This window comes from Xyrauchen texanus, chromosome 3 (genome assembly GCF_025860055.1).
Source record: "Xyrauchen texanus isolate HMW12.3.18 chromosome 3, RBS_HiC_50CHRs, whole genome shotgun sequence".
In the NCBI taxonomy this organism is placed as follows: domain Eukaryota; kingdom Metazoa; phylum Chordata; class Actinopteri; order Cypriniformes; family Catostomidae; genus Xyrauchen; species Xyrauchen texanus.
Genome location: NC_068278.1, coordinates 48,325,934 through 48,351,132, shown reverse-complemented (window position 1 = coordinate 48,351,132; position 25,199 = coordinate 48,325,934). Strand labels below are relative to the sequence as shown.

General features: G+C 38.2%; 1 pseudogene; it reads left to right on the top strand.

Annotated features, from left to right (window-relative positions):
- Positions 1-25,199, top strand: LOC127624959 (mevalonate kinase-like; annotated as a pseudogene).

The window sequence follows — 25,199 nt, the reverse complement described above, 5'->3', positions numbered from 1 at the left end:
ATGGCTGGACTGCAAACCAGGCACTTCAAGCAGTTCAGGAGCAGTGTCCTCTGTGGGAGAGAGTAACTCCGTTTGACGTGGACTTTGTGCTTTGTAACTTAGCAGAACTTTTATATGCACAAACAGCTATATTACACACTAAAGGAAAGGTAAAATCACAAAAAGCATAATAGGGCCTCTTTAAAGAGATTTTGTGAATTCACTGATATTTCAGATGGTTCCACGGACACAAGAAGCATGGCTGTTTTTACTTTCCTCTATGTATGCCTTTCTATTTTTGCAGAGGCAGAGTAGGAACACCATTAAACATCATGTATAGCATGCATATTCACACACTTTATGTGATCATAGTTCTAAGAGGGTATCTTGCCTTGTGATGTTGTGTCTTCAGGTCTCTGGCCAGTGTCACAGTGTGTGTGGGGGTCAGAATTGCCCACAGGAGCTGGTTTAGGCTGCAGTGTCATCTATAATCGTTGCTTATCTGCTGCTCTGCTATCTGCCAGAGAGACCATATCCTCTCCTCTCTCACCTCAGCAGGTGTCAGCCAGGTGTCACATACTGGAGTTCTCACTTCATTAGAAATACCATTTGTAAAAATAAGTCTTGTAATCTGGCAATGGAATTGCTGTGAAAAAACAACCTGGTAATCTAGGACAAATGTTTCAGTTTGAGATGTAAAGCTATGCAACCAAGGGTAGCATCTTGCTATTGCAATGATAGTTTTGCAGTGTCACTAGCATTTCTAGATTACTAGTGTTTCAAACTAGAAATCAGAATATATCCTGGTTTGAGCCTAAAGCTTTTAACATAGAATTCTAAAGACTTTTCCATTCCTTTAATCACTCAAACACCCCTCCAAGACATGAAAATGTATGTTCCTACTCATACGTTCCTGTGGAAATTAGGATAAAGATGGAAACATAATGAGCTGTGGTGCTCGTGAGTTCGAATCTGGCTTGCGACATTCCTGATACTTTATCCTTTTCTGTATTTTCTAATCTCTTATCAATATAAATGTCAAAAGAATGAAAAAATAACATTAATTTGGGTTCATTAGCAGAGGCATTTTTTGTCTTCCTGTTAACTGTCTTTTTCTCCTGTTGGTGTTGAAGGTGGAGTAAAGAGGAGATGGAACTGATTAACTGGTGGGTGCTTATGGGAGTGAAGTTCATCCACTGCAACCCTTCAGGGGTGGATAATGCTGTGGGCACATGGGTTAAGACTCTTACCACTGACTGCTGTGTATGGGTGTAAAAATTTATCGATGCATCGATCTGACAAAGGAAATTAAATGGATCGATTACAGAATTTAAGAATCAGTTATCAATACCCAATGTGATACAGATACCGCCTTAGATTTGAGCCTTCTCGCAACAGACACACACAAGATTGAAGGGCAAAAAAGTGCACTTTTAATTAATGCATGCTGCCGAGTTCACTCCCTGCAAGCGGGTAAATGGATGGATGATTGCTGCTAAGTTCGACTTTCTGTACCGTTATTCATAACTGTTTGCATCCATTTGACCAAAGTATGTTTATTGTTGTTGCTCTCTTCAATGATTGTGATAGATTATGTTTACATTGCTTTATATCTCCATAAACTGTTATTTCTCCATAAAAATGTTTAATCACAAATAGAACACTGCCTAAATAAATTTGAGTGAGTGAAATCACTCACTCTCTTTACAGTGAATGCCAAATAGTGCACTATATAGGGAATAGGGAGGGATTTCAGACTGCTCTGAAGGGAACTAACCAGTTAAATGCTAATTGCCAGATGATTTAAGTTCCCTATGATTGGTCAGACATGTGGCAGCTGCAGAAAGATAAAATATTCTCGTGAAAGATTATGCTGCCTCTCCCATTGAAAATGAATAGGGAACTTAACCACTTTTATTTGCTACAAATAGATCATTTTTAATTCTATGGCCCTGCTTGATTTAAATATGTGCCTTGTCTGCATATGACATATTTCATTTGTAATTAATGGTGCAATAAATGTTAATGTTACGTTATATGCAAATTGATAATGCATATTTCACGGTTTACATACCGTCTGTTTGTGTGTGTTCATTATGTTGCACTATGTTATCTTTTATTCATATCCGATCTATAATGCATGTAACATTAGTGTTATTTTTCTGTTTAGAAATTCAGCCACACATAAGCCAAACCTCCTTGGTCTTAAATGCACCTGTGATTCTAGTGATCAAGTCTGGTGCATGTCTGTGCTGTCTAAAATAAAAACTTTGAAGCTTTTTGCATATTTAAAAAAAAAGAAATCTGAAATTGAATCAAATCATGGCTAAATTTCAGATTTCACCTAATGATTTTTTATCATTAGGTAAATAATTGTAATCGAATAGTTGTCAGTGCAAATATTTACACTCCTACTCCTGTATAATGATGCTGTTTCATTTGATTAATTGTGGGTTTTTTTGGTGCTAAATCACTTTTCTGTAATAAGTGGCATTCTAAGGTAAAATGCAGGAAATATAACTTTACTAAGCATGGTTTCGTACCTCCAAATAATTGTATTAATTACATTTACTCTCTCTATAGTTCCATCATTTAAACACATTTACTGTTACATTTTATTGTAGAAATATTATATGGCTGAAAAAATTATTTCAATGAAATGACAAAAACATAAAAATGTTGGCAAGAGTTTTCTGAGCTCTGAATGTTGGGTTAATTTCCTCCCCCTGGGTCCCGTTCTGAGAATCCTTCTAATTAACACCAAAGTACCATGCAGCACCAAGGTGCTTGTTTCGGTAGTGAAGGACAAAATTAATAAGGTAGTAAACCCCCCCACACACACTTTTTCTATTCCTGTGCCCTTTAATTAGCATAATGGTCAGTGTGTGTGTGAGAGAGGAACACTCCAGGGGCCCGCTGCTGTGTGGCTTTTATAAGAGCTCCAAATTAAACGCTCTGCCAATACTCCTGTACTCTGCTACCCTGAAAACAGCAGCGGGTAGCCCCTTTGCTGGCACATTTCTGATTGGGGAAGTTACATTTTGTGACGGTCAGGGTGGTAAAGAGCAAAGATTCAGGACAGACTTTAAAAAGGCCATATTCTACATAATTCTAAAAAAAATTCTATTAAGTCCACTCATAATGATATTCCAGGTTTCTTTCACTAAAAACGGGTGTCATTTACATTTATTAATTTAGCAGTAACCTTTTATCCAAAGTGACTTACAAATGAGGAATAATACAACAAAAGCGAGTTTGACAGACTGAATCTGCGGTCACATGCATACAAAATTACTTCAGACATGGCAGTGGGCAGAAAATGATGTTATGGTTGAGGGCTTCTTGTTTGAGAAATAATAAAATCACAAGCATATTATATTATATTCAAAATGTTAAAGTATACAGTGGTGATTGGGGCATGGCCGAGTGACGTTTGCAGAGAGCGAGGCCGGGAGAGTCAGAACAGTAAGGATTGACACCTGTGGGAAATCACCACTAACAGCTGTTTTGTGTTTGCAGTGAGCGTGAAGAAGGATAGAAAGGGCAATTCAGACTGCCAGATGAGGGGAGAGAGTTGCACGCAGTAGTGTGTTAATGTGTATGATCAGTTTGTTGCTGAAAAGCAGTATTGAGTTTGTGTGAGACCCTGAAAAGTTGGAGAAATAAAAAAGATTTATGTTGGAGTGTTCACCCAACTCCCGCTTCCTCATTCCAAGAGAACTCAACAAAGTAAGAGACCTTGTCACAGTGGTGCTGAAACCTGGTAATTTGGAGGAAGATATGCCGTCACGGAGTCCTCGCCCTTCGCCGAACTGATCAAGACCCTCATCAGCATCCACCAGAACCAACATTAGACATTGCTTGAGCTGCATCAGGAGCAGTGCTTCCAGACCATCCTGTAAGCTCAGGCGGACGATCGACAGGTGCTGCAGAGCTTGATACCCCAGGCGAGTTCTACTGATGTGACCCTGAGTACCGCCCCACCATGTCTCACTTCACGCTTACGAAAATGGGACCAGAAGACAATCCGATGGCATTTGTGGAGTTGTTTGAGTGGGCAGCGGAAGTGTCAGTATGGCCAGAGACCCAGTGGGCAGTCCGACTGTTGCCACTGTTGTCAGGAGAAGCCCAGCTGGTCACACAACAACTCCCAGTTAGAGGACTTCATGGGTCCACCCTAATCCGAGGACCCGACCTGGGACCCCTACTGGTTCGGATCCACATTTTATACAGTCAGCAGTGTCCAGGTTGTGTCCCATTTTATTGCTGCAGCTCCTGGGTCTGTATAACATTTTGTTTAATAGTCGATTCGAGAAGACCCAGCCATGATCAGACAGCACTGTTGTAAATAATTAGTGTGGATGTAGGTTTCATAGTTTTGATTGTACCATGCATTGTTTTTATTATTAATGAAATGTCAACATTGAAACCTACTGCATGAATTTAGGTATGCTACCTGTTGTTAATCAGTCAGATTGTTGAGTATTGTTTGAAAAGTCTCTGTGAGGGTGGCACCCTGAAGAATGTCAGACGGACAAGTGTTCGTGAGGTGAATCTCACTTGTCACTCTTGTCTGACAAAGCTAACAACTTGACACAACAGCTGTCAGAATGGGTCAGACTCTTTGTTTACGCCTGGAGCCAATAACGCATTGAATTTTAATCAGGATCTGATAAACACTGTTAAATACATGCTTTAGTAACATTGAGACACAAAGCTGGAGGAAGTGGGTAATGTTTATAATTTGACGCCGTGTCCATGCAGCTTGACTATGTGACATTGTCAGTTCGAGATACACCAAGTAATAGTTCACCTAAAACTGAAAATTCTCTCTTTATTTACTCCAAGCCTTTATGAAGTATTTGTTCTGTGGACAAATTTGACATTTGGAGGAGAAATTTGCATAATATTCATGCTGCTCTTTTCTGTAAAAAGATGTTCATGTAAAAATTGAAGTTCATTGTGACCATTGTGGCTGTTAAGCTCCAAATATGAAAAGCAAACCACCAAAAAAGCACCATAAATTAAAATAAACATATAATAAGAGTCTTCTGAAATCATACGATACAGGTATTTAAGTAATTATTCACTGATTATCTGGCCCTCTCCTGAAATACTCTAATTCGTGTCCAGAATAAAACAAATTGGTACATCACGTTTGGTTACTACACGTATAAGAAGCAATGCCGTTTTGGTGTCGATAACATCAATGTGCCATTTGTGAATCTAGTCACCAACATGGGATAGACGCTTTGGTGGATGTGAAGATTATCAATGAATCACAACCTAAATTTCAGTCTGTTCTTCACACAAAACTATCCTATGACTTCAGAAGTCTTGTAATAAAGTTGTATGGACTACTTTTATAGTGTTTTACTTGCCCCATTTGGAGCTTACAGCCCCTGGTCAATGTATTGCTTTGTGTAATGCTGCAACTTTTTTTTCACATAAAAAATAACAACACACTCATGGGGTTGAAAGAAACGGGGGTGCATAATGACAGAAATAAAATGTTTGGGTGAACTATCCATATATGGTTGAATCGCGATTTTAAAAAAAATATTTTTTTTTTATCTCACACAAACATTATGTCTCATGTCATCTGGTTGTTTAGTCCCTTAACATTATTTAAGCGCCAAAGCAGTCAGAGACTTTAAATTCTTCCTCTACGTCATGTATGGCACATAAAATGACTTTCTCCTGTAAAAACTCTACATGGGCATTATGGGGATTCTTTGGTTTGATGTTTGAGTGTTTGGCAGACCATCAGTCCACCAGCACGCGGTTTGTGGTCTTGACAAATGGAACAAGTTGTGTTTCAGATGGAACTTTGTTTTAAGAAAATATTGAAGACGTGAGGAAAAAAATAAACAACATCATCTTTTATTATTAAACAATATTTTTTTAACAGCAGTTATTAATCTTGGTTAAGTTCATAATGCATTAATTAATTTAAACATATGCAACTTAAAAAGTTTTAAAATTAACATTTACCAGTAACATTAAGTGTTGTAATAGAATTGTTCATTGTTACTTCATGTTTACTAATGAGCAGTGGTGGACGAAGTACACATACCATGTACTTGAGTTAAAGTAAAGATACTCAAGGTAAAATATTACTCAAGTAAAAGTAGAAGTGCTGCCTTTAAACATTCACTTGAGTAAAAGTACAAAAGTATTTGCCTTCAAATGTACTTAAGTATCCAAGTACTATGATTTTTTATGGCCATAATGTCCTATTATAATTTGTCACAAGACTCTTGCTTAACTCAGTCTACATGAAGACTAATGTCACTCTTGGCACACCAATCTATTAATAAAATGACATTAATTAGTCAGATATATATATATATATATATTTGAATTGAATACATTTTTTGTGTGTTTAATTTTGGAGGGAAGGGGACTGTTCCCATAAGGTATAATACATTTACAGTATTTACTGTATATATTTTTCTCGAGTGTCTATGTAATGTTACGATACATTCACATAAACCTACACAACGCCATTAAATATATATATATATATATATATATATATATATATATATACACACACGCACACACACATATATATACACACGCTGCACGACACACACATACATAGAATATATATATATATTTTTTCTATGTTATGGGAGCAGCCAATTTCCCTCCAAAATTAAAGACAAAAACGTATTAATGCAGTGTTTCTGCTACTCCCCAGAAAAAAAATGCTATTATATGCAAGCCATTTTAGTGTCAACATAATAAGCAATGTACATTATGTGTCAATATTTACCAATAATTGCTGCAATAATAGCTGCTGCTCTCTGCCCCGCTTAAAACCATTGGCAACGCAATTTGTTTGGAATTATTGAGAGCTACACGAATCACGTGACCGCGTGGCGGCGAGATCACTGTCGCAACCGTCTATGTTCGCAACTCTCATATTTAAAGGGGTCATGACATGGTTTTTTTTATTGTATTATTATGTTCCCTTAGGTGCAATTATAGTATTAATATATTTTTTTTTAAGAAAAACTTTTAAAATCTAGTGATTTATGACCTTTTCCCACCCTGTTTCTCATCCTCTGATTCAAACAGTCTGTTTTGGGGGCGTTTTCCATTTAAGACTTCAGTGTTAACGCCCACTGTTATGATTGGCTAACGTCAGTGCCTATGTATCAATTATTGACGCCTCCAGCCAGAACAATATGCAAGTAAACTAAGTAAAAACACTGTGATTATTCATAATGAATGAAATTGCGCTTTAAAAAGTAGTTTAAAGTTTAAAATAGATTAGGCCTACTTACAGTTTGCGTCGTCGTTGTTCCCAGAATAGTCGGCACGGACTTATCTTTGAGCAACAGTTTTCTGGCAAAGAAAGCATCATATTGAGATTTGTTCTCAAAACAGTCATCCTTAAAATGTACAGAACAAACGCTTAAGTTAACACTGCCGTGACTGGAACGTCCGCAAAAAATAAACTGCATCCATTTTTCCCTGACGTCTGGATCTTTCGGCAGCTTATTCAGAGGTTTTGTTTGACCACAGCCAGGAACAGCACATCTGTGTGGCATCGTAATTTTCCTGTGCACAAGTAGTCTCTGTCAGAGCTCGCTGTCCATCGACTGAACACTTGTGAGGCGACGGCGATACTGAAATGAGCGTAGCTGTCTTGCGCTTAAAGCGTAGTTATCTTGTGCTGGAGGCGGTCATATGTAAACGCTGTTACGTCACTTCTAACCGACACGTCACTTCTAACCATGAATCCAGAACGAGCTGTATTTTGAGCTTGATTAAATAAATGATTCGTTTAGAATGGGGAGGACGTCTTAAAATATTAAACTTGCAGGACGTTTTAATGATACAAAGACCTCTTATATGCCAAAAGATCAAGGCAAATTTGGTTTCTCATGTCATGACCCCTTTAACGGCTCTGGGGTGCGTTTCCCATACAACGACGTAACTTGCTGCTCCATTACCGTAGTACGATGCACTGTTGAAGAAATCAACTTGCTAGTCACGACTGTTTCCCGAAACCGTATTGTCGCAAATTGGTTGTTCAACCACGTTGGTTAATGATGTCACACATGTGGTGGAGTAAAAACTACTTTTAATGAATCTGTTTGCGATCGAATTAATGCTAGATGTTTTGCTATAAATTACGGACATGTCATCTGAGGACTATCTCATATTTTTCTCAGTTATTTGCTTTATTTCCAGATTCAATCATAGGCTCGTTCTTACGCACTAGAGCACGTTCACACATGCGCACTCTTCAAAAACGGTGCTTTAAATCTATTGACAAACTAAAAGACATAAAGGACATTTGTAGGCTATGTCTTCTAAATAAAAGATACTGACTGTACTGCATGTCATCTTGCTTATTTGGCTCAAGATATTAATTTATTAAGCCCACATGTTATAACAACAAGAAACTCTGCTTCTAACCACAGGTCGAGAACTGTCGTTCTAACCAAACAACTCTGCGATGCTGTTTGCGAATGTTCGTTGGAACGATGGTTTCGGGAAACACCGACTCGTTGAACTATGATGATAACGATGGAACTTGCGACCATAGTTGGCTAACGATGCTTTTGGGAAACGCACCCCTGGTTCGCGCTTAGTATGCCGCCAAGGCAAGTTCAAAACAAAGCGCGTGCGCGCGCTGTACTGTGATTGGTGGCTCTTTTGACCAGTTACGTTTTTATCCACTCATAAATAAAAAGGAACGACTGATTTTGAAAATGTAGTAGAGTAAAAAGTAAAATATTTGACTTTGAAATGTAGTGGAGTTAAAGTAAAAGTCTCCCCAAATTTAAATACTTCAGTAAAGTACAGATACGCAAAAAAGCTACTTAAGTACAGTAACGAATTACATTTACTTCGTTACTGTCCACCACTGCTAATGAGGTTAACTAATATTATAATATAATATTTTCTGAATTGCCCTTTCTATCCCTCTCCACTTTCACTGCAAACACAAAACAGCTGTTAGAAGTGATTTCCCACAGGTGTCAATCCTTACCGTTCTGTCTCTCCTGGCCTCACTCTCTGCAAACGTCACTCGGCCATGCCCCAATCACCACTGTATACTTTAACATTTTGAATATTTCTCAAAACCAGAAGCCCTCAAGCATAACATCATATAAAATATATAAATATATATATAAAATATGTGCTTATTATAAAGTGTTACGGAGAATAATGTTTCCTCCCTGCAAAATGCGTGTTTGCAATATCATCTACTGCCAAAATTAATTTTAGACATGCACACATTTAAAAGAATATTTCCTTACAGTGGATATTAATAAAACAAAATTGTGACTAAGTGACTAAGACTAAGCTGTGTATTGCACATTAATTATTGTTCAATGGGGCAGTTGTAACTGATCATGAGATGGGTAGCCTGAGGGAAAAAAACTGTTCCTGTACATGATGGTTCTGGTGCTCTGTAGTGCCTGAGAAAACCAATAAGTGTTATAAAGATGTTTATGGATGGTCACTTGCCCTGATATCAGATATGTATTAGATTCAGAGCCACATATGAAGGTGGCCCAAATGTGCAAAAACCTGATCTGATATGTGTTTTTTTGGTTGTTTACGCTTATGCAACAAGATCTGAAATGCGTCAGATAAAATTGGAATTGCTTTTCATTGTAAATGTGGCCAAAGTTAGTGTCCCATCAGAGACATGGCGCAGCTGTTAAGGCATGTGTTCCTGACATGTTGAGCCTTATAGAGCTCATTCAGGTGCTGTAGGTTCAGTCTGGCCTGCAACGTGCTATGGTCCTGTTTCCCGTCACTTTCTACTGTACATATCTAATAAAAACGAGACATAATCGCAGAAGAACATTTTTTAAATGTGCTTTTTTGTACAGTTAACTGGAAAACGTAACTCATAAGTTGTTGAATAAAAACTTCGGAACCATATCAGAGTAGGTTTTCTCATTCATTGTGTTGATGGGGACATATTTGTCCTTTTATGTTTGCAGAGACAGATGCTTCAGTGATCCAAAGCGCTGTTGAGGAGCTGAAAGGCTGTGGCTTTGACTGCTGGGAGACTAGTATCGGAGCTCCAGGCACACAGCTGCACTTTCCTACTGCAGTCAAACAGGGTTTACTGAAGATCCTAAGTAGCTACCGTGTCACAAAGAAAATAAAATGTGCTCTAACATCATCATTAAGATGCTTTTAGATGCATTAACAAGCATGATGCTTGTTGCTACTGATAATCTGTACTTGTTGAATTTGGGAAAGTGGTTTCAAGTAGAGTTGGTTTTCCTGGTTCAACAGACAGAATTCAGAATTATAAGAACATAAAAATAGAAGTACATTTTCTAATATGTTTGAGTTATTGCATTCAGTTAGTGCTAATGCATAATGGATGTTATGTCCTCTTCACATCAGCCTCAATGACATTTTATAGTGCCACAAGATGGCAGCAGAGTGTAAGAGAATTCATGCTTTAAATCTTAGACAGAAATAGTGTGCTATGCAAATAAAAATATATATTTAATTAGCTAAATTATTAGTAATTATATAAATATTTTTTAACCAATTCAAAATGTAAAAATAAAGTCGTAAAAATGATTTAGTCTGTCTGTGTACAATAACAAATGTACATTCACACAAATCACATTTTTGACCAGAACTAATACAGCTTGGAGCTTTTTGCCAGAGTAGAGCCATTTAATTATCACCAAACCCCGCTAAGTAATTACATTTCAGTTCCTTGCACTTTGTCTGAATATTCTGCGCCGGAACAGCTTTGAAGCCACACAATGTATGCAAGGGTGCATTTGGCTGTCGACCAGAAGTAAACCAAGTTGATCTGTGAAACACTGCGATGAAATAAACACTCTACACTTAGCGCAGAACACATTTTCCAGCATTTGTAGGAGAGGGGTGTAATTTTAGTAGTGTTTTGTGGGGAACAGATAAAAGATGCAGATCTTCTGCAGAAAGACTGTACTGAAGCTTGTGAATAGGAAATGGGAATGACATTTAGATTAATTTGTTCCTCTAAACTGAAGGATGGTAGAAAGACAGACGCTCTATTGCTTTAACAAGTCCACTTTGAGAAGACCTTATTGGGAGGTCACAGATGTCTTTGAAAAATGTCTTGGTATGCAATTTTTGTAAATGTACTCAAAATAATGAGGTGTACTGCAGGAAACTGCTTTTAGTTTTTTTTGGTTTTTCTCCTTTGGGCATAGATGATGGAAGATTGAATACTTTGTTTTTACACTTGTGTATAGTAGATATGCATTTTGGAGTAGTTCATAGGTCAATTAATCACCCTCCTGTTGTTCCAAACACATGCAACTTTCTTCTTCAGTGAAACACAAAAGGAGAGGTTAGCCTCAGTCGCCATTCAGTTACATTGCATCTTTTTTCTTTTCCATACAATGTAATTTAATGGTAACTGAGGCCAAAATTCTTCTTAAAGGGATAGTTCACCCCAAAATGAAAATTCTCTCAGCATTTACTCACCCTCATGCCATTCCAGTCCATACTATGCAAGTGGATGGTGATTGGCACTTTAAAGCTCTTAAAAGCACAGACAATCATAGAAAATGCAATCCTTATGATTCCAGAGATTAAATGAATGTATTCTAAAGCAATACGATCACTTTGGGTGAGTAACAGGTCAATATTGAAGTCCTTTTCACTATAATTGCTTACTTTTGGTCGCTCTACGGTGCCTGTCCACAACGCGACTCGGTTCCCTCCGCCTCTCGCGTAATGTAAACGTGCTGGCATGTTCAAATGAAAGCAAAACCAATGAAGCTTGTGAACAGCATTTTCTTGTAATCAAATCGAGCTGCACTTCTGGTTTTCGCATGAACATGTCAACATGCTTACGTTACGTTGACGAGCATCGGAGAGCGACCGGAAATAAATATATATTGTGAAAAGGACTTAAATGTTGATCTATTTCTCACCAAATGCGATAGCATCGCTTTAGAAGACATTCATTTAACCACTGGAATTGTAAGGATTGCATTTTCTACGATTGTCTGTACTTTTTGGAGCTTTAAAGTGCTAATCCATATACCATCCACTTACATTGTATAGACCTACAGAGCTGAAATATTCTTCTAAAAATCTTTGTTTGTGTTCAGTAGAAGAAAGTCATACACATCTGGGATGGCATGAGGGTGAGTAAATAATGAGAGAATTTTTTTTTTTGGTGAACTAACCCTTTAATAGCTCCTTTTATGTTCTACTGTAGAAATAAAGTTACAGTATATGGGTTTAGAACAACATGAGGGTGAGTAAATATTTGCCCCTTTAAAGGGGTCGTGACATATTATTTTTTAATATGTCCCTTGAGGTTCACTTATAATATTAATAAAGTTTTTTGCACAAAAAACAGTCATGTATTCATAAAACATGATCATTTTCTACTTTCTTTATAAGTCTCTGTCAGAAACGTTTGGTTTTTGTGCTGCTTCTCCTTTAAGACTTGATAGTAAATGTCCATTGTTATGATTGGCTCTCTGGTGTTGACTGACCTGCTCTATACTTGCCATCTCACTGCTCACTGCTTCTGGGCATGCTACAGAAGTGATAAAGAAAAGTAGGCGCTGATGTTTTGTGGAGGCGGTCCAATGCAAATGTATTCCACAGTGTGACATCACAATGTGGAGGAAGTAGATAATGTGTCGTTTTGGCAGCTTTCTTTCAACGAATGCTCTTTTTGCAGTGAGGAGACAGTTTTGAATTCTCACTGTATGTTTTCAAAGTACAATGACCTTTTATATGTCAAAAGATCAAGGAAATTGTAGTCTTCATGTCATGATGCCTTTAAAGTTTGATGTACTCCAGAAGTGCTACACGGCACACTATTTTTGTTATTCTTGAAAAATAAAAAAAATTTAGGGATCTGTGCTTTTTTTTAACAACACACTAGTACATTGTTTTTGTGGTTATTATTAGTACTTCATAGTTGAAAGAACACAAGGTTCATTTATACTAGACACCTGCATACTAATAGAACATATTTCAACAACAGTCGAGAAGTAAGTTCTTAACTGAATTCAGTACATAATATGAAAGGATGTCAGTTTAGCCTTTGATTCAAAGGAGAGCTGCAAAGCTCAGAGGAAGTCACCCAGTTTTGAGTTCAGATCCTACTGTCCATCATTGTGTGTGACATTTACTCATGTGCTGGCCACCCACCTATAAATATACACTCTAAATATTGCTTTTCCTGATGCCATCTGCTTTAAAGGGTAAAAATGAGTCGCATCATCTCCCTTTCCGATTTCAGCTCATCTTCAATACTCCCTCCTCCACTTTAGCCCGATCCAATTTGGATCTCACCCTCAGACAGATTGAGGAATCGCTTTGCAATCTCTGATCTGCTGTAATGAAAAAAGAGAGGGTACTGCCTGTGAATTCAGTAACCGGATTAGCAGAGAGAGAGAGAGAGACGAGAGGGCGGCATCAGGCCTTTCCGAGGGAACAGATGAATGAGTAAAGCTGGCTTTAACCAGAGGAGGGGCCCGGGGCCACATCCCCGCTCCAGCCCCGCCACCAAATCCTGCTGACCTGCTGCTAGTCATGCGCCTCATGTTTGTGCTGACAAACAATTTCTCAAAAATGGATCTCCAAATCGTTATTGACTTTTCCTCCTGTATTCCTCCCTTCCCTGTCTTTCTCCCTCTCTTTCAAAACATGAGAGCTCTTGATAGTGCGAGCTATGAGTTAAATACTATTGGCAGTTTTGAAGTCTATCCAACAAACAACTGGCAGTGGATGTTGGAGAGAAAAGGTCAGTTTGGAGGGAAATCTCAAATAATTGATTTCCTTCTTTGCCTTTCTCTGTTATTTTTATTCATTTCTTTAAATGTCAGAAGGCCTTTGTGGTTTAGGCAGACAGGTTTGTATAAATGAATAGGATCTGGGTGGCCAGGCAAGCTGCCTCTGGTGAACCTTGACCCTTTGTGTGGCATCCTCTCTGCGCATTCTCTGTTGTGTCAAATCCTTGTCATCGGCCCAAAACACCCCACTATCTCCCCCCATAACCCCAGCTTGAATTTAATTACCACTGAGCTCTTCAATTTAAATTGCATTGATGAAGAGGAATGAAGAAGAAGGAGGGGGCAAGCTATACTTCTCTTTCTGTCCTTCACTGGGAGTCACAGATGGGTTTTTTTCTTGAATGTCAGCAGCAGCTTCATTCTGCTCTGATGAATAGATTCTAAGGATGCCCTGACATTATTTCAGATAACAGAGGCAGCCAAGAAAAGGGGTCAAGGATGGAGGGGAATGCCAGAGCCATTGAAATATAATAAAAATCAAGTATTCAGGCCTCCAAGTGTTTGTCTCTTGCATGTTGGTTTGCAAAAAGAAATGTCAGTCGAAATGATTTCCCCTTCCCTGTCTTCCTTTAACGGAAGTTCAAGAGTGATAGTTCATGTAATAAGTTAATGTAAGGACTTGTGTTTTTATTTTTCTCTGTGCATGTGAACACTGTTTGGTGTTGTCATGACTCATTCTCTGTAGGGAGGTGACATAAAATTTCATCACCTCTTTTTCTTTAACTGCCCTGTCTCTTTCCTTTTCCTTTGCTTTCCTTTCCTTTATTTTCAATCCTTTCCTTTGCTCCTAGCTTCCTTTCGTCAAATTTCATTTCACTTCCTTCCCTCTGTAAGTATATTTGGTATGCAACATTTAGAAGGGAAATTTAAAGTGCCCTCATTCTCACACCATTATATGTAAGGACATATAATGTTATGCAAAATTTAGAAGGGAATTTTGGGTCTCGAAATATGTGAGCTATGAACTAAATTAAACTGTCCTGATTCTACATTACTAGGTAATGAAATGTATAATGAAATTAGTCGCGTTCGACAACCATTATAAATTAGATAAATGACAAATAACTAGATTGTTTGTATGAATAAATTCTCCACCATTAAAATTGTAATACAATGTATCCGCTCACAATTTCTACTGTAAGGAATTAGCTTTAATAAGTGAATTATTATAAGTGATATTATTCTCATGGCTTATTGAAAATAATATCACATGTATTTAGGTTCAGCTTTGAAACTAAATCTTTTAGAAACAGGGATGAGATTATTTATCAAAATACACCACAGTCATTCATCTTTGAATACAGACACACTTTATTGCTATTCTAAACATAAATCTAATATAACACATATGTACATAAGACAGGTTGGTGAAAAGCGTGACAGAATGTGAAATAAATGATCAGTACAGTGAAAATGAACTTTATGGATTCTGTTGACAATGCCTTAAGAACCATTAATCCTTCTTTGAGTCTACATCAATTTGCTATCGGATTACCCATATTATTTAATTAATACACCAGTACTTTGAGCACAATATTGGAGATGTACTTGCGTGTAGTGGTGTTTCCTTGCGTTCTTTGAGTTGCTTGGTTCTTGGTCGAATGTTCGTTCCGTCGATGTTTTGGACCTCTGTAAGATCGTATAGTTATTGTCGGTAGGAATGATGAGGTTGGCTCAGCGAGGCCTTCTCACGGGTGTGTGAACCGTAGAGAGTAGGGCTGAGATAAACTATTATTTTTTAAGCGATTAATCTAGCGATTATTTTTTCGATGCATCGATTAATCTAACGATTCATTTTTTTCCCAGTCCGATTCGATTCCGATTCGATTATCTCCCCATTAATTGACTAATAGCAATTTATACATGTTGATTTATATATCTGAATGAAAAAAACATGAATTCCTTAACAGTGCAATATATGTTTATTGCTCTTAAAATTCCAAAATAAAAGACTATACAAGTGCAAAGTAATGCATTCTTAGTCAGAGGTAACATTCAATAAAACCTTGAAGCCTTGAAAACACATAGGCCTAGCTTACTGAAAAAAGTGCATCTTGTAATTCTTCTTTCAGATTAAAATAACAACAACTTGATGTCTAGCATTCAATAAAAAAATAAAAAGGTCACCCAAAATACTTGTTTAGAGCAATTGAAAGAATACAGTTACCAATGTAAACTTGAGGGCTTTAAGCTAATACAGAGAGTGCTTTTACAACAAAAACGAAATAAAAATTAACAGCGACAGTGGGAGCCAGCAGCCTGTCATGGCGTCCTTCCTGAAAACACATAGTCCTAGCTTACTGAAAAAAGTGCATCTTTTAATTCTTCATTCACATAAAAATAACAACAGCATATAGTAATACACTCTGCCACTCACCTTTTTCTTAAACTCAAAATTCAAATTCAAGTAAAAGTGTACAAGAGCAAAATAATGCATTCTGATGTCTAGCATTCAATAAAAAAATAAAAAGGTCACCCAGCCACCCTTTCTTAGAGCTATTGAAAGAATACAGTAGCTATTGTAAACTTGGGGGCTGTCAGCTAATACAGAAAGTGCTTTTCCAACAAAAAATAAATAATGAAAATAAACATTCAGAATTCAACATTTATGTTGAACATAGGCCTAGCTTACTGAAAAAAAGCATCTTCATTCACATGCAAATAACAACTTACACTCTGACAATTTCCTTTCATCTTAAGAATACTGTGTGTGTGTGTGTGTGTGTGTGTGTGTGTGTGTGTGTGTGTGTGTGTGTGTGTGTGTATGTGTATGTGTCATTCAAGACAAAATACAGTCATATATTGGAGTGGAGGAATGTGAGCATTTCAACATGCAGCTGCTCCCGTGTGGCGCCTCTTCAGATGCTGGTGCATTGCCGTGGTGCTAGAATGGAAGGCCATCTCCATTTTGCAAAGACGACATATCATGGAATTGGTTCCTTTTAAATTAAAGAATTTCCATACTTAAGAGGAACGAGTGCGTGCCACCTTGCACTTCTGATAGTCTGAGGAGCTACTCATGTTGCTACTACTCTCCGGCGCCGCCATCTTTTTTTTGGGTCTGACAAATCGACGCGCATATTTTGCGTTGACGTATTTGTTGCGTCGACGCCATCGATGACATTGACGCGCTGTCCCAGCCCTAGTAGAGAGTGAAGAGCTTTCTCGGGACGTTGAGTCCCAAGCTTCATTAGACTTTACATGGCATAGACCTGGTTTCGACGAGATCCCGAGAAGACCACGAGGGAAGAGTTTGAGCAGTTTGAGCAGTCAGCGGAGCAGGAGAGACGATGAGAGTGAAGAGAAGAGAGGAAGAGAGCGTGTCCATCCTGTTTGAAAACATTTGAACTGAAATTGGCCGCATCCCCTAAGTTGTCCTGCGCCAATCAGAAGTGACATTTCAAAGTCACATGGTCAACTGGGCTGTCTTTTCCGACAGTTGATTTATGGTCCTCTGTTTCAGATTCTTACAAATCTCCCGCTCAAAAATAGTGCATATTTAATCATGAACTTTTATAACTTGAGAATGGTACAAGAGACATGATATCCATTGTCATTAGCTTTCTCTGCATACACCAGCGAATGCTTACATACATGCTAAACATACATTTTTTTCATGGATATTATACATAACAAAACCTGACAATCCCTGGTTACAAATCATACTGGCTAATTAATTGGTTATACAACATGGATAAATCATTACAGACATTTTAAAAAGGTATATCAGGCTATAATCATTAATTTGTCAGTTATACAGGTTACCACAGTTCAAAGCAATTTTCTGAATTCCCTAGCAAGCCTAGGTATTGTGTAATTCGTGGATTTAAATGCATTCTGTACATTTTAGAAGGTTAAATCATTAAAGTACTGTGATTTTGTGTAGAATGTTCCTGGATTAAGATGAAATGTGTTAGTATTCGAGTCGTGCAAATCTGATGGTCTTTTGGAAACCTTTCAAAGAGAAGTCTGATTTAACTCTGTGTGGAAGTTCAGGAGGTCAAGCAGAGGGGCCTTTCTGAGCAATGCTGATGCCTGGGCCATCTAATTTATGATGTTGTGGAATTCCAGGATTAAGATTGTGTAAAACCTAGATTCAAATCATGTCGTTTCAATTCTTCTGCATGTATAATACTACACCTCCGTCCTTCCTTCCTTGATTCCTTTCTATTCCTCCTTCATATGCTCCTTCATTTCCATTAATTTAATTTCCTTGTTTTCTTTCGTACTTCCTTTCCTTTCTTTCCCTCCATTGCTCCTTCCTTTGCATTTAATTTCCTTTCTCTCTTTTCCTTCCTTCCATCCTTTCCATTTCTACTTCTTTCTTTTCCTTTCCTAATTCCTTCTTTCCTTTCCTACTTTCTTCCTTTTCATTGCATTTGTTTTATTTTCCTTTCCTTGTTTCCGTTCCTCCTGGCTTCCTTTCCTTTTATTTCATTTCATGTCCTTGCTTTCTTTCTTCATTCCTTCCTTTCTTTTCCTCCTTCCTTTGTTCCTTCCTTCACATATAATTTTCCTTTCCTTTCCACATTACTATTTAGCTCTCCTCCCCTCTCCCAAATAGGAGAGGAAATTCATATTTTATATTTTATTCAAATGGACTATTTCAGTAAACATGAGGATTTTTAACCCTTGCATTTGAGACTATGGTGATATTGCCTGGATAAAAACTTGGTGCAAGGCTTTCATCTTGCCCACCGGTGACCTCTCACTTTCCTTCTAGAGCTTGTGCCCCTGCAGCTGAGGAGGGCTCTTTTCTCTGCTCCTCTTGAGAAGATGTTGCCAGGGTCAGGGTCAAGGTGTAAAATGAGAGTGTGTGTAGGAGTTTGTGTGTCTTTCAGAGTGGAGAAAGGCATTCCTTTTCTGTCTGGTCCTGGTGAGAAGTGAGTGCAGAGGTCAGCTGACCCTATTAAGGCTGTTGGGCGCAGAAGAATCTGGCACAAACCTGCACATGTCAAGAGGCTGAAGCATGTGTGTGGGGGGATAGAGAGAAAAAAAACTTTATGTGAGTGTTTCAGTAGCTTGGATGAATCAGAGAGAAGAATAGACTGCAGCAACTTATAGGTTCTATATACATCCATTAATTAAATAATATTGATTTATAAAAAAATTACAAAATGTTTGTTTGTTTTTTTCTCTCCCCTTTTTCTCGACAATTTGGAATGCCCAATTCCCAATGCACTGTAAGTCCTTGTGGTGGTGTAGTGACTCGCCTCTATCTGGGTGTGGAGGACGAATCTTAGTTGCCTCTGCATCTGAGACAGTCAATCCGTGCATCTTATCATGTGGCTTGTTGCTCTCTCTCTCTCTCTCTCTCTCTCTCTCTCTCTCTCTCTCTCTCTCTCTATATCATATTGGTTTCATAATAAAAAAATATCTGAACTATACAAAATGTAGTGTTTGGGTTTTCAAAGTCAACAGATCTAATTTCAGAATAATGTTTCAGCTGTACTGTAGCTTTTGAAGAGCTTCATTGATTTTTGCAGCAGTGCTCATCTCTGCTTGGCTAACGTTTAGAGCATGAAGCCTGTCAGACTCTCCTGAGGAAATCTCTTTGAGCAAATCAAAGCAGTCCAGAAAAGAGGAAGGTGTTGAGGAAGGGCACCTTTACCTGTTCTAAACACAAACACACTAAAGAACATCCACTGAATGTAAGGAGATTCTTGTTGCTGTCTTAACCTCTGTTCTATAACCTAGTGAGCTGCCTTGCTGTGTACTGCCTACACAGGCAGGATTCAAACTGAAATTTAACCTCATAAGTGACTCATTTGAAACACTAAAAAGGCAGCAATGTGCACTGTGAAACTGTACACGAGAGACTCGACTCACAGTTGATACCTCTAGTAATTTGCGTAACAATACATTAAAAAGCACACAGTTTCATGTACTTACACATAAGTATATGTTTATTTACAATTAACATTTCTCTCGTCTCATCTGCCATAGTTTATGCAGTCCTCGATTGCCTTCTTGAAGAATATGGGATGCTTCAATAGAATTTGGCCTAAACAAGATATCTTAGGAGGTAGCATAATTAAGTTGCCTACCTTTTGGAACAGTTTTTGGGTCATGAGCATGCCTATTATGTCTTAAAATGCTGAATCTACTGGCAGCCCACTAGGTTTTAAAATAGAGCTTGAGAATCCTGCTTTTGATTGCACTGGCCTTATAGACTGGAAATAGCTCATACTCATTGCAATGTCAAATCAAATTTACTGAGCTTTCATAACTTCACTGTGAATGAAAGCTGAATGTACGTTGGATTTTCAGGTTTCTGATTGCAGTATTTGTGAACGGACTGGACAAAATGTGAAAATGTTGTTTAGTTAATTCAGGCATTTGACATTGCCCTCAATTCTTTCTCTCTTTTTAAATGCAGATGTTCATTTGACAAGACAGCATCCTCCGTACACAAAGATAAGTGTAATTGAATCCAATGCAAATGCAGTTACCTGAGCACTTAATGGAGAATACAACATCCCACTTTGATTTAAGCTACATTTAAATACAAATTGAAACACGCAGTTGGCATCCATGTGCATTCAAACCCATCTCATGCAGATCAACCAGAGTGACTTTTGCAATCTAAAAATCTGCTGGAAACACAGACGTTTACAACAAACTGCACCATCATGTACTGCTGTAGTTGTTTAGGGTAGTGACAGTGTGAATGTTCTAACAACCCGGTTCGAATCCAACCTTTTTTCGACTTTTCCCATCTCTCCACTCTTCATTTTTCTTTATAATAATAAATAAATGTGATTCCTCACAGTGATTTGGTCACAGTGATGGTCGGGGAGTTCAGAGAAGGGTTTGAAAATGAACCATGGTTTTACTGTAGTAAATTTTAGTAACAATGTTTTTTGGTGAAAATCATAGTTTTGATGCAGTTAATCATTGTGTTACTTAAGTAAAATGTTGTTTATGCAGTAACCATGTTTCATTTTGTGTTTGCTATGATTTTACTACAAAATACCTTGGTGATACTATGGTTACTAGTAAAACCCTGATTATATTTTGTAAAGGAAGGTTAGGGTTAGCGGCTGGGGTTGGAGTAGGGTGTCTGTGGGACTCTTAATAAACACATTAAAATGCTGCAGTGATGTCCCTATACTCTATGTTAATATTTAAACGGGGTGTAATATCTGCCACTATTTGCACTGTGCAAAAGTAAACCAATGGTTTAATATATGTCTTCTGAAGCGATGCAGTCACTTTGGGTGACAAACAGAACAATATTTTTTTATTATTATTATTTTCAGAATGTGAAAGTGGAGATTTATAGTAAAAAAGGACTTAAATTGATCTTGATCTGTTTCTTACCCACACCTATCATATCGCTTCTAAAGACGGAATTAACCCATTGAGATATGTATTAGTTTTATGCTGACTTTATGTAATTTTTGGAGCTTCACAGGTCTGACCACCATTCACTTGCAATGTATGGAGATACAGAGCTAAAATATTCTTCTAAAAATCTTAGTTTGTGTTCTGCAGAAGAAAGAAAGTCATACACATCTGGGATAGCATGAGTCAGAGTAAATGATAACAGAATTAACATTTTTGGTTGAATTATCCCTGTAAATGTTTCTTTTCGATTTTAAACCATTCATTTTTTTAAATCCTAAAACTTTGTTTATTTTGAGGTTAAAATTATAAATTAATTCTCTGCTTTCCAGTGTGGCCTCAGACTTTTGGAACCCATTGAATTCCATCTCAATGGATGAGAAATTAACCATGATATTTCCATGACTATTTCATCTCCGGCAGTCGGTTTCACCATAGAGATACATGCTAATTCTGTGGTCTCAATCTATTATGACTCGGACCTTGAGCAGGGATTTGTCCTGAGGTCACCTTGGCTTTAAATTTGTGTGCAAATGACCTGCGGTGGGCCCTGACTGTGCCGGCGCTTCGCCTTGCTGTCTGTCCACTCGGCTGCTGTAATTAGAACCGCACAGGTAGGAGTATTCAGATTTCATTTCCTTTTAATATCTAATAATCTGAAAGCATTTTTAAAATTGGTCTCTTGTGCTCATGCTTTATGCATGAGCAGCTGATTGCTTCTTTGCATAGATTAGCAATCATTTTACAGATATATTTAAAGAGAGGAAAATGCTCTGTGAGATTTTTCTGATGTTTGTAAAGACATAAAGATTTTAGGTTTTGCATCAGCTTGCATTCAAGATGCTAGTTACAGGTAATTTGGTCTCTCTCTCTCTCTCTGTCTGACTCTCTTCTGGCTCCTGATTTCTGCCTCCATGCACATCATCATTGGAGGAATGTCTCTATTTTCTTTTCCTTTCATCTCTTGATTGCTCACTTGTTGAACATCCAGACATCTGCACAACTCGTTGTGTCCTGGCCGTTTCCTAGATTTCTGTAGTGCTATTGAGCAATCAGCACACATTAGTCATCTGGAAGCACCGTCATTTGCATATATGTGTGGCTAGTTTCACCGTCAAATACATATGCATAGTGACCTCTCCCTGCCCAAGCGCCCGGCACAAATTGGCATGAAACACAAGGTATCGGCATGGTCTAATGAGCGGAAAAACAAAGCCGTAACCTGGCCTCTGTGAAGCATCCTGGGTGAGCTGTGTCTCCCCGGCAGCCGTTTCACCTACTCACCATTGAGTGCATTCATCTACATTAATGCTTCAGGTGTTAAATGCACTGAGTCACCTTGGACTTATAACTGTCAAGAGAGAAGTGCTGTGACGTGAGAAAAGATTTTCCAAGGCGCTTTCAAGTGGATTTGTGAGAGTTTCTTAACACAATATGTCACAATATGAGTGACACGCAGTGAGCTCCATAGGAACTGAGACACAGCATAATACAAACACTTAAAAGTGCACTAAGTAGTTTTATTCCACTGTAAAAGGTTTTACACCTAAATAAATTAATAGTGCTTTTGACAAATATCACTTGAGATGAAAAGTCCAGTCATGTCAGTGGCCTAGAGAAAAGGTATTTTATTCTATAAAGTATAAAGTATTCATGTAGTTTGACCATGTGTAGCGCTAGCATTGTCAAGGACATGGGTTCAGTTACCAGGAAACACACATACAAATACAGTAAGTGTATACCCTATCACTGTAAGTTGCTTTGAATAAAACCATCAGACAAACTAATAGTTGTAAATGTAAGGGTGGTGCCCTTGATTGTTTTGGGTTAAATGGATCACCTGACTGTGTTACATGACAACAAATAAGTCAATAGGTGTGTTCGACTTGAACTGTATCTCGATTTACCGATCAGCGAGATTTGACGGTTGCAGTCGGGGGAGGAGTTGAAAAAAGAGCCATCAAGCCAGACACTTTGCGCTTCCCATCGTCTGCTGAACCTACACCAGTAATGGAAGATTGCACAATGTTTGCTTTCTTTATTATAGATGAAGTGGAATTCAGATAGACAGATGCTTGAACTTTTCACAAAATAATCAGAAACATTGTTAATTTGAAAGGTTTATGTGTGGCTTAATACAGTGTCTGCTGTGTGTGCAAGAAGAAAGTCAGATAGCCTGTATTATTTAAAGATTTTTTTTTATGAATAAACATGATGTTAATATGACAAACGTAATATAATATGATATAAACATTTTATTCCGACACCTCCAGTTTTTGCCAAACTGGAGGTGTCGGAATAAACACCTTGATAACGGCAGATGTATTTCTGCCACAGAGTGACAAAGTAGAAGTAGTTAGAGTTGTATACCACTTCGTGAAGTATGCCATTGTGAACGCAGCCTATGAAACACATGTAACTGTTGTGAGTCTGGCCAATTGTGAATAAGCTGTGTCAACAGAAACTGCGCCATGCTGCTCTCTAAACTGCGCCATGCTGCTCTCGAATCGCTCTTGTGGTACTTTGATGTCATACATCACTGTGACGTGGCGGTGGTGCCATTTCAAGTCTGACAAAATGTTTTAACCGACATGCACTGCTTCAAGCACAGTGCCGATTGGTCTGTGCAGCGCTACATGAAGTCGAACACACCTATCGCTTTCAGATATCTGCATTTCCCTGTCCAAACTACAATGTGAAGATGTGTTTTCAAATGTATTCACGTGGGAGAGCATTTTCAAAAGTTCAGTTTTCGTGTCTCAGCGTGAACTGGGCCAAAATGAAGAGAAAAATATGCATTTTCGAACAAAATAGGATTAATGTGGATGTGGCCTAAGTACACCTTTCGTGCTCTGGCTGCAGCCCAATTTCACATACTTGTTCTTTGCAATAAAAGAAAAGTCCATACTTTTAAAGTTTGTAGTAAGACAATGTGCCAGTATTGGGCCATTTACCATCATAGAACTGCATCATACCATCGCCTTGACACATAGTGTTTTCATTTGCATGTAAGCATTGGCATTGGCTGAATTAATTACCTTTAAATTCATTATTACTTATCTTTTATGTTTATGCATTAAAAAATAAGGTTGCAATCTTTGCCCATGCAAAGCCCACCCCAGCTCCCCCTAGTTCCGGCCCTGTCATCCGGGAAGCTGAGGTGAGACACATGACTGTTAACACTTGGTCATTTAAATGTGTCTTCTGTGAACACTTGTGTTCGGATTTGGAAGGGAGGGTCTCTGTATCATGACGAATATACATCAGTCACTATGTCAGTGTGTTACTGCGTGATATTAAAGCACAACAAATTAAGAAAAGACAAAGAAAGAACAAAAAAATTATAAAATAAAAAATGGCACGCTGTTTCTCCCAGATGCTGTTGAAATTGAATCTAAACACAAACGCAACTTGTCAAGCAGAATTATCTGTTATTTCAGTGGATAATCTGTATTAAATGAGCTTTAGGTGTTCGTGCTTGTCATCTGTGTTGATATCAGACACATTAAATAAGATCCATGAAGCTCCCGTGATTGTGTATGTATCCGGCAAAGTTTAAACTCTTGTTTTAGCACAGCAGATTGACAAGTGAAGGTTGGCACTTCACTGCTGCCGGACGCATAAAGGACGGATTATAGCTTACACTTCAAATGCTATGAGGCCACATGCATTTTTTACCTCATTCGTATGTGATTTTTGTGATCTCATCAAAAACATTTTAGACCCCATTAAGACCGTGCTGACCACATGTGATCAGATCACTCGAAACTCACCTTAATACCAGGTTGAAACGGGGGTCAGTGTTGATTGGTCAGAAATGAACGTGTCCCCTTCAATGCCCAGCTAGTTAGGATGGATATACAGTAGTATGTCAGTTGGGATGCAGAGTCTGTCTCACTGAAAACCTTCGCAGTTTTTCTGTGGCAGATGATCATCATCACTGCCTCATCTTTACTCATGGTCACCACCTCCTCTCATCCGTTGCACCCTCTGTCCTCTCTGGACCCTCTGGCTGTCTGTGGTGAGACCCAGTGGAAGTTACTGCCCTCTGCCTGA